Raw genomic sequence first — 9,124 nt, 5'->3', positions numbered from 1 at the left:
AAATGATGGCAATAAATCCTCACCATGGTATAAGCTCTCTGTGAACTTTGATTTTTCTACACCATTTCCTTGAGATCACATTCATAGATTAGCCTATGGTGGTTCAAATTCAAGGTCTTTATTATTCAATACTTTTACATGCTTTTGTGTGCATTTAACATGTCATTCAAAGTATAATACTTATTTAATTAACTTTGGACTCATATGTCTACTTTTGGACTAACCCCAAAAATCCTTCCCAAATGAAAAGTTTACTTTAATCTCATTCGAGAATAACAGCGAGTCATAAAAAATGACGACGAGTCATGAGTTGTCGTTTGCAACAGACTATCTTCTTGTTTTACTTGGCCTAAATATTGTTCAATTTTTGAAAGTTTTGGAAACCTTAAAGATAACTATTTTCATAACTTTTGCAAAATAAGATTCTTTTTAGAATTGATTTAGAAACTGCACATATCACAAATTTAGAATTGAAAAATATCCACTTTTCAAGTCAAATTAGAAAATTGGAAAAGTGAAGTTCAATGATAAGATCTAATATTCTATAAATCTTTCAATAATTCATGCATGTCTATGTAATGTATAATGCATTCATCAATTACAATCACAAAGACATGTTTTTTTCTTCTAAAAGAAATGATCTATCAAAACAAAATATTGCTCACATTTCACCATGAAATATTTACAAACCATCAATAAAAATATAGTGACAACATCTTGTGAAGAAGATAATGAGACTCATGAATAATACAAACGTTTTTGAGTAATATGAGTAATGGGAAAGAAAGTGAGAAATTCTATCCTAATGAGACTCATTAACATGAGTAATGCTATTCTATCAGTGGATGTTCTTCTTCTTGTTGGTGTTTCTCTCCCTCTTGTTGCTCAAGATTAGCATCAAGAGTATTGGTTACTATTTCATGCTCCTCATTATGAGCATCTAGATCATAATCAAGTAGATCTACAATCTCCCAACAGCTTGTTCACCAATGGGAGGTTGAGGCTCTCTAGAAGCATAAAAAGACCTTGGATCAAACTATGTAGTCTTCATTTCCACTTTTTGGTACTGATTTGGAAACTCTCCCAGTTCCGTCACTCTTTGTTCAATAAATTGTACCTGTAAGGGGTCACACTCACATTTCTTCCCCTCTTTAGAGCAATGACAGTTGTGGCTTCTGTTCCGGCAAACAAGTCCATTATCCATTCTCCCTTAATTGAAAGAAGGTTAATTAAATCCATCATCAAAAGGTGAGGGATTTGATAAGGAACAATTATGCTTGTTAATTTACCACTCATATGCCTAAACTTTTTGCAAATGCCAAGTCTCTCAAACACATTTGTACGAGTTGGTTTCATGGTGGCAAAAGTATATGTCCCTTGAGCTCTTAATCTAGATGGAGAATGAAAACCAATTGTTGCAAACTCACATGCCCAAGAAAGTTGATCAAGTTTGTACCCATGGATGTTGTCTTTAGTCCTACAAGTAAGATTCTATTAAAAAATGCCACGAAAATGTAACCAAAAGAAAAGAAAGGGCTAAAGAAGAGGAAAAGTAGAAATAGTACCATATGATCATGATTCACCATGTTAAGATCTATAAGGGCTTTTTGAGCAGTCGTAATTTGATCATGAGCATGAAAAAATATGAGTGCCCATGATTCACAAGTTGTCACTCTCTGAAAAGTTTGAATGACTCTTTTGTAAGCACTTACTCCATACTTCACATCATCATTGACTGAGTTTGGAGCTTTGAAACCATATGGAGCATCATCGATTGCTAAAGTATAAGGACGAGCTATCACAAATGTGTCCATCTCCTCTACTCATCCTTCATGATCTATCCAAAGTAAAGGAGGCTCATCCACATCATCTGAAATATATTTGTGTAAACCAAGAACATTTTGAATTGTTTGTTCTTGCTCTCTTCTTTTCCTCTCTATTTGACAATAAGACAAAAAATGTTCAAAGGGTTGAGGAATTTCCCTCAACTTAACACGAGGGTCTCGATTCTGCATTTCATAGATATTAAGTAAGACCCAAGATACTTGAAACTTAAAATGGTATCAAAGAGTTCACATTTTAAAATGTAAATCATAACAATTGACAAGAAATGAGATTGTTAAGCTTAAAAATTAAATTATTGATCTTAGAATCTCACATATGACCTTAAGCTAGAACCTAGAATGCAAAGTCCATGTTGATGAGACTAGAAGTGGATTCTAGACTACAGTTCAACTTTTCTATCATAATTCTTTGCATGTGCAAATAAGATTTTTGCCTGCTGCAAAGATAAAAATACGTTTATTAAGAAGTTAAAAGCAAGTTCTTGAGTGAAAATGATTATTATAACATTTGAGTGAATGAACAAAGTAAGAAAATATACCTTTCAAATTCTGCTCCCATCTCCTCTAAGAAGATGTTTCCACCTTCACATGTGCTAGAACTCTTACTATTAGAGATGTATCATGAATTCCTTGCAAAGATCTCCAAGGAGTTATCTTCATGTCTTTAGGAAGAGTCTGTATGGCTTCATCTACCTTGGCTTTCCCATGAGAGCTAGAAGGAGCCTTCAACATCTTTTGACCTTTCAACTTTCCTTGCTCCCATAAATCAAGAATCTCTTCTTGCAGGCTCTAGACATCCCCATCACGAAATGCCAACTGAAAATAATTATCATAATGCTTGATGTTAGGCTTTTAGTCAGCACCACATGCATTATTCTTGTGTACTTGTAGACCACATCTCTCACAAAGCATGACTCAAATTTTATCATTAACAAACCGTCCTTCACTTTGTTGCTTGACCCATTCATTATGAAAGAATCTAATTTTTTGAATAAAAGTAATCTCTAAGCGATAATCTGAGTCAACATTGTGATCCATGGATAATATTGTACACTCCTCATCAGTCAACCCGCATAAATCCAACAAATTGTTGTCTTATAACTGTCAATGTGGTCATATTCTAGACCAAGTTCTTTTTTTGCAAGCAATCCATGGGTTCCACCTAGAACATAATACTTGTAAGAATCTGCCTAAGACCTGCCTAAGACTTTATCCATGAGTTCTTTGTAGGACATTGATCCCTATCCACCAAAACAAGTAGTGGTAGCACCATGGCTGTAGGTTTTGATTTCATTTTTCTCTTGAGGTTGGAAACATGCACTTCATTGATCCGTCGTAGTTGAGTGGCCTTTTTTTGGTCTTGGGATCATGGATGATTTTTTTGTGTTTGTTTCGTTAAGAAGAAAAACTTCTATATTGGTGTCGAAAGTTTGTGTGCCCTAATAAAAATAATTGTTTGAAACATTCGCCAAGATTTGAAACTTTTATGTGAAAAAATATAAAGTTTCACCAAGATTTGCATCTTCTACTTCAAAATTCATCAGAAAATATGTAAAAATGTACTTTGTTCAATCAATTTTGTGAAACTAAAAAAACTAGCTCGATAAACTTTTGCTAGGATTTTATATTAATGTATAGGTATAGCTTCGATAAAAACATCCATGCTTGGGATCAATGGGAGGTAGTTCAATACAATTAACATGTTGCTCACAAGGTAAAGGATCGACATCTTTGTCTTCTTACACCTTGTGGAGTTGACAAGGGTGCATCTGGACCCCTGAGGGCGCAATCTCAGTTTCACTTAAGAGTTGCTTCTCACTTTCTTTGCCTTTACTACCTTTTGTTCTTGTGTCTTGCATGGAAGGTTCTTGAACTGGCTCCTCTTCACTCGAATCATTAGTGTCGGTGTGTCCACATCTTCTTGTGTCTCTTCATCTTCATCGGAGGTACTTGCAGAACCTGAACCACCAAAAATACTCTCCATGTGCTCCAAAAATGCTTGACCAAAACTCTAAAATCTTTCCCAAATAAATTGAAAAAGAAAAAGTTATTTGAGTAGGCATTAGGTTATTGCTTCAATTTTGTTTTGTTTGGGCTTTACTACCTAATCATGTTGCAAACACACTTGATATTGCACAAACCCTATGCGACATGTACTCCATTCAACTCGACTACCATACACAACTCTTAAACTTACCCTCTATAATAATGCCAAGCCACTACCACTGAGAGACTTTCATGCAAAGTTCTTGCCAAATCTATTTTAACTTACTGGCGCACATTTTTTAAAACCTTTAAATTAGTAATCTAATTTTTTTTATTACAATTACTTTGGATCTATCAATACAATTTGACTGTGAAAGTGCGGATCATGCTCTCCTAGTGCAACGTGGAATTAGCAAAATATCAAGGGGTATCAAACCATAGAAGAAACTCCATGAGAGAGACATACGGTAGGCAATACTCAATCTATTCAAATGGGAAAACATCCTATCCATGGTGCTTTTAAAACTTTTCCCCAAATATTTTTTAAAAAGCCATTTATTTTCAAAGTTTTTAAATACATGTCACAGTCATGGTCCATTAAGTCATTGCCCAAAATTTCTTTTAAAAAATGGCTTACTGGCCCATACGTGTGTGTGGGCATCCACATATGGCCAATATGGCCATTTCTTTTAAATGCTTTTTGCTAAACATCATATTCAACCCATTTAGTCATTGCCCCAAAACAATTTGACAAAAAAAGATACTATATGCACACGGGTGCATATAGGGGCCATATGGCCTTTTTTTAAAAATAAAAATTCCAAACATATGATTCATGGGATATATGATTATTTCCCTAAACTATTTTTTTAAAAATGGCCATCTGGCCCTTATGTGTGCACAGGCGCGCATTTGGTCCATATGGCGACATGCCTCACCTAAATGTACGCCCACATGCACATAAGGGCTAGATGGCCAATCTTTTCTCTAAACATTACATTCAAGGGCCATTTAGTCTTTGTCCCAAAAAGCATTGACTAAAAAAGGCCATCTAGCCCCTATGTCCATGCTGGCGTGCATTTGGGCTAGGTGGCATCATTTTTTATAAATATTTTTTCCAAACATGCCATTCATCGGATGTTTAATTATTTTCCCAAATTTTGTTTTAAAAAATGGCCATCTAGTGCCTATGTGCATGTGGGCACGAATTTGAGCAAAAGGATGATGCCGTCTAGCCCAAATGCATGCCCGCCCACATAGGGGCTAGATGGTTATTTTTCGAAATTTTTCTTTGCTAAAAATCACATCAAGGGCCATTTAGTCGTTGGCCCAAAAACATGTAACCAAAAAAGGGCATTTGGCCCCTATGTGGACATGGGTGCCCATGTGGGCCAGTAGGCATCGCCATCTAGCCCAAATGCATGCCCATGCACAATAGGGGCTAGATGGCCTTTTTTTTAAAGTTTGGGGCAATAACTAAATATCCCATGAATCACATGTTTGGAAAAACAAACTTGGAAAAAAAGGCTATCACGCCCTTATATGCCCGCCTGCGTTCACATAGAGGCTAGATGGCCTTTTTGTTTTTAGATTTTTTTTTCCAAACATTTTGATTCATGGGCTATTTAGTCATTTTTCCAAAAAACCTTTGAAAAAAGATGGCCATCTCGCCCCTAGGTTAGATATGCACATAAGGACAAGATGGCCTTTTTTTTTCAATTCTTTTTGGGGCAATGACTAACTGGCACCATCACCCCAAAAAATTTCAACTATTGAAAAATCAATAAATAATTCATGATAGTAATAAGCCATTACCCAAAAAAAGATATAATACTAAAAATCAAGAACAATGTTTTCAAGATCAAATTTGCATAAAATTGTTCTAACCACCAAAATTGGGATCCTAAAGTATTACAAAATTGTTACACCCTTCAAAGTTGTACAAACGTATTATAACCACTAAAATTGGTGTCCTTAACTATTATAATCACCAAAGGTCATGAGAGATGGGTCACCAAAACTTAATTTGGCATGTGAAATGGGTCACCTCTTATCTTCCTTGCAAGTTGCATGCCCTTGCTCATCATAGTAACCCTCTTAGCATAAATTATATGCAATTTTGTGCCCTCAAGAAGAAACACCAGAGCCATTTCAGAGGTCTCTTGTATGGTGGAAAGAGTGGTTGAACGTATTCGAAGGCCATCCTTGTATTTATCCATCATTTCTTTGACTAATCGAGCAAATGAATCTATTGCAACTAGAGGTTCTATACTCTTTAGACACTTTCTCATTTCAAAAAGAGCCTCCATTCCTCCATCTAGGAGCTCCTTCACCTCCATCTCCGCCTCCATCACCTCCACGTGCACCTCCATCTCTGCCAAGGTCTTGATTTTCCCTTCCCTTTAGGTAAAGATTTTTCCCTACTCTCTCTCGCTCGTTGTTGAAAATATGTAGTATCATCACGCCATGGTGGCTATGGTTGTGATTGACGTAGTGGTGTCCTTATTTGTTAAGCCTTAACAATTCTTTGTTGTCTTGCTTCTTGTTGCTATTTGAACCATGCCTCTATTTGTTGTCTTTGCTCTTCCAATCCTTGTCTTTTCTGTGAGGGTTCTTCTTGTCTTGTCTCTAATCCTCCTCTTGCCTTCGATTGTCTATGACGCTCTAATTGTTGTCCTTGTTCTTCTTGGTCGTTATCTATCTCTTTCTCGTTGGAAGAGTCTCTTTCTTTCTCCTCCTCCACCTCCTCCTCTCTCCCCTTTTGTTGTTCTTTCAACATCCTATTGGATTCTTCTCTATCAATTGAGATCCTTGTCCTTGAATTGACTAGTCTTCTAGTCTAGTTTATTCTTGCCATATGGGTGAGATCAATTGATGGTAGGGCTATGAGAAATGGGATATTGTGATGATAGGAAGAAATTTTCATTGAAGATAATGTTAAGAGATTGAGTTAATGAAAGTGTGTTTATCTTTATATAGTTACGTTCATTTAAAGTTTCATTATAGCCCCCCCTCCCTTCCCATTAATGCTAGGTCAACAAGTAAGAATTTAACACATTTTTAAACGAAAAAAAATCAATTTATCAAAGGTGTCCTTTAAAAACTACTCTAAAAATATTAAAAATTTCAAAGACATTTAGATTAACATCAATGTATAGCGAGGCAACACTTTCCCAAACAACTTCTAGCTTGCAAATATTTCCATGAACACCTCCTTTTACTTGTTTGAGTTTGACGAGCTGCTTAGGCTAACTCTATTTGCGAAGCTATATCCCTTTCAAAGGACCTAGTTATACCACGATTGAACCACTTAAACATTTCACGAAGGGTGTTACTTCCATCAGCCCATCTTCATGTCACATAATTTTGAAGTATTTTCCTCGAGCTCTGTAATGTGACTTATCCAATCCCGTGGGCACTCCAAACATGCAACGAACCATATTGTTGACGGGACCATGAGCTTAAAGAATGTGATGCATTTAGAGGAAAGGTATATGAGGTAAATACCAAAGAAATAAATAATAATTCAATTGCAATCAAAATTTAAGAAAAGTGAAGACGAAGCATGAGTCATGTGTGATTTACCCATCATCCACCATGGCTTTAATAAACTCTTTCACTCTAATTTCATATAGATGCACATCCTTATCGTCTATGGAAGGCTTTCTGAAGATCTCTAGTAGATTGTTTTAATGCTTTCCAAACACGTACTCTTAAGGTTCTCACATGATGATCAACTTCCACATTAGTGATACACTCACATAACTCTTTTTACTCATTCCAATGCATATTTAATTGATTTTTGCCATGATTGGACAAAAAAGTGGCATTGAGCACCCCGTGGATACTTTATTCAAAAGATTTCTTGATTTCCTTGCATGTAGACCCCTATTCAAGAGAAGAGCATCGACCCTCGTAATACGTCTCTTTGGTTTCATGTTCCATACATATATAATGTGCCAGTAAAATGACTTATCAATGAGTCGCGCATCTCGGTCTCTGTAATGATTCCATTTTTTTATCAATTTCATCTTTGTTCGATGCAACATCCTGATCGTAGCCCATTACTTCATTACATCTATTTGTTGGCATCATCATCTACCATATCACTCATCACATCTTTACCGTTCCCAAAGTCTTTTCTTTGTTTTTATTTGTTATCCTGTACTCATGTCGTTACTCACTCGAACTTGTTGTGAGTACATGCAAAAAAGGCATAGATATGTTGCATTTGTACTCAATTCCGTTCCAAACACACACTTCAACATTTTAAGGTCTCATGACATGTGCCATTGAACTTTGAAGAATCTAGATTTTCCAACTTGAAACAACTACTCTTTGGTCTGAGAATCGATGATACTTAAAATCAGAGATCTATCAAAGATCCATTTCACATATGATATGACTTTGTCTCTTTAGGAAGTTCAAATACAACAAGCTACCAAATGTTCCTTTCTAATTGAACACTAAAACTTCTTCAACTTTCTTATTTTAGCATATTTAAGGGCTTTGTTCATTAAAGTAATACTCACCGTCTCCACACGCATCCACCTTGATAACAAATAGTAACTTTTCTTCACAATTTGAAAAATATAAGATTTACACTATTAGAAAACACATTTAAGAAATTACAACTCAAATAAATAAGAGAAATGTCACTTACTCCATGCTTTCATGTTGTAAAACTCGACCATTGCAACTTGGACCTTACATACACCCTAAAGAATATTGCTACACTCTATGTACTCAAAGTTGCTTGGTCCTCGCTTTGCTCCCTCTTTGGTAGCTTGTCCATCTTTCTTTTGGCTTTCTTGGCCTTTTGTCCTGTTTGTGCCTTCCAACATCATGCTTTCTGAATTGAATATAAATCCACCCAATAGATCTTGGATAGTAGAATTTAATTTTTTAATGTATTTCTAACATGTATTTGTCTCAACAACAAATGATTACCAAGTAAGCCTTGAAGACATCTCCTACGTATTGAATCAAACTCGCCATATTTTTCAACATAGAAGGAGCACGTGTTAAAGGATCCACTGGATAGAGTCCACTAACACTCCACAGTTTGAGATGCCTTGCTCCTTGCTGTCATAGTTGATATTAATCTTTCTTTTGTCAATAATCTTGTAGCCACTACATTGACGAGACAATACTTTGGTGCAACTTCAACGTGTAAGGTGTTTTTTTGCAGCCTATTGGTGTGATCTTGCATTGGAATCATGTGAGGATTTCAAAAATAGATTTTTGAACCAAAATTCAAAGGAAAAAAGATTTTAGATTAGTAGAGGGTAAAA

The 9,124-nt window shown here is 35.7% G+C and overlaps 1 pseudogene; it reads right to left on the bottom strand.

Moving 5' to 3' along the window:
* Positions 1-2,408: 2,408 nt before the first annotated feature.
* On the bottom strand, positions 2,409-3,138 carry LOC147904643 (uncharacterized; annotated as a pseudogene).
* Positions 3,139-9,124: the final 5,986 nt, after the last annotated feature.

This window comes from Dipteris shenzhenensis, chromosome 2, assembly GCF_047967505.1.
Source record: "Dipteris shenzhenensis isolate YYH24624 ecotype China chromosome 2, Dip_SZ_1.0, whole genome shotgun sequence".
Taxonomy (NCBI): domain Eukaryota; kingdom Viridiplantae; phylum Streptophyta; class Polypodiopsida; order Gleicheniales; family Dipteridaceae; genus Dipteris; species Dipteris shenzhenensis.
This window is presented reverse-complemented; position numbering and strand designations above follow the sequence as displayed.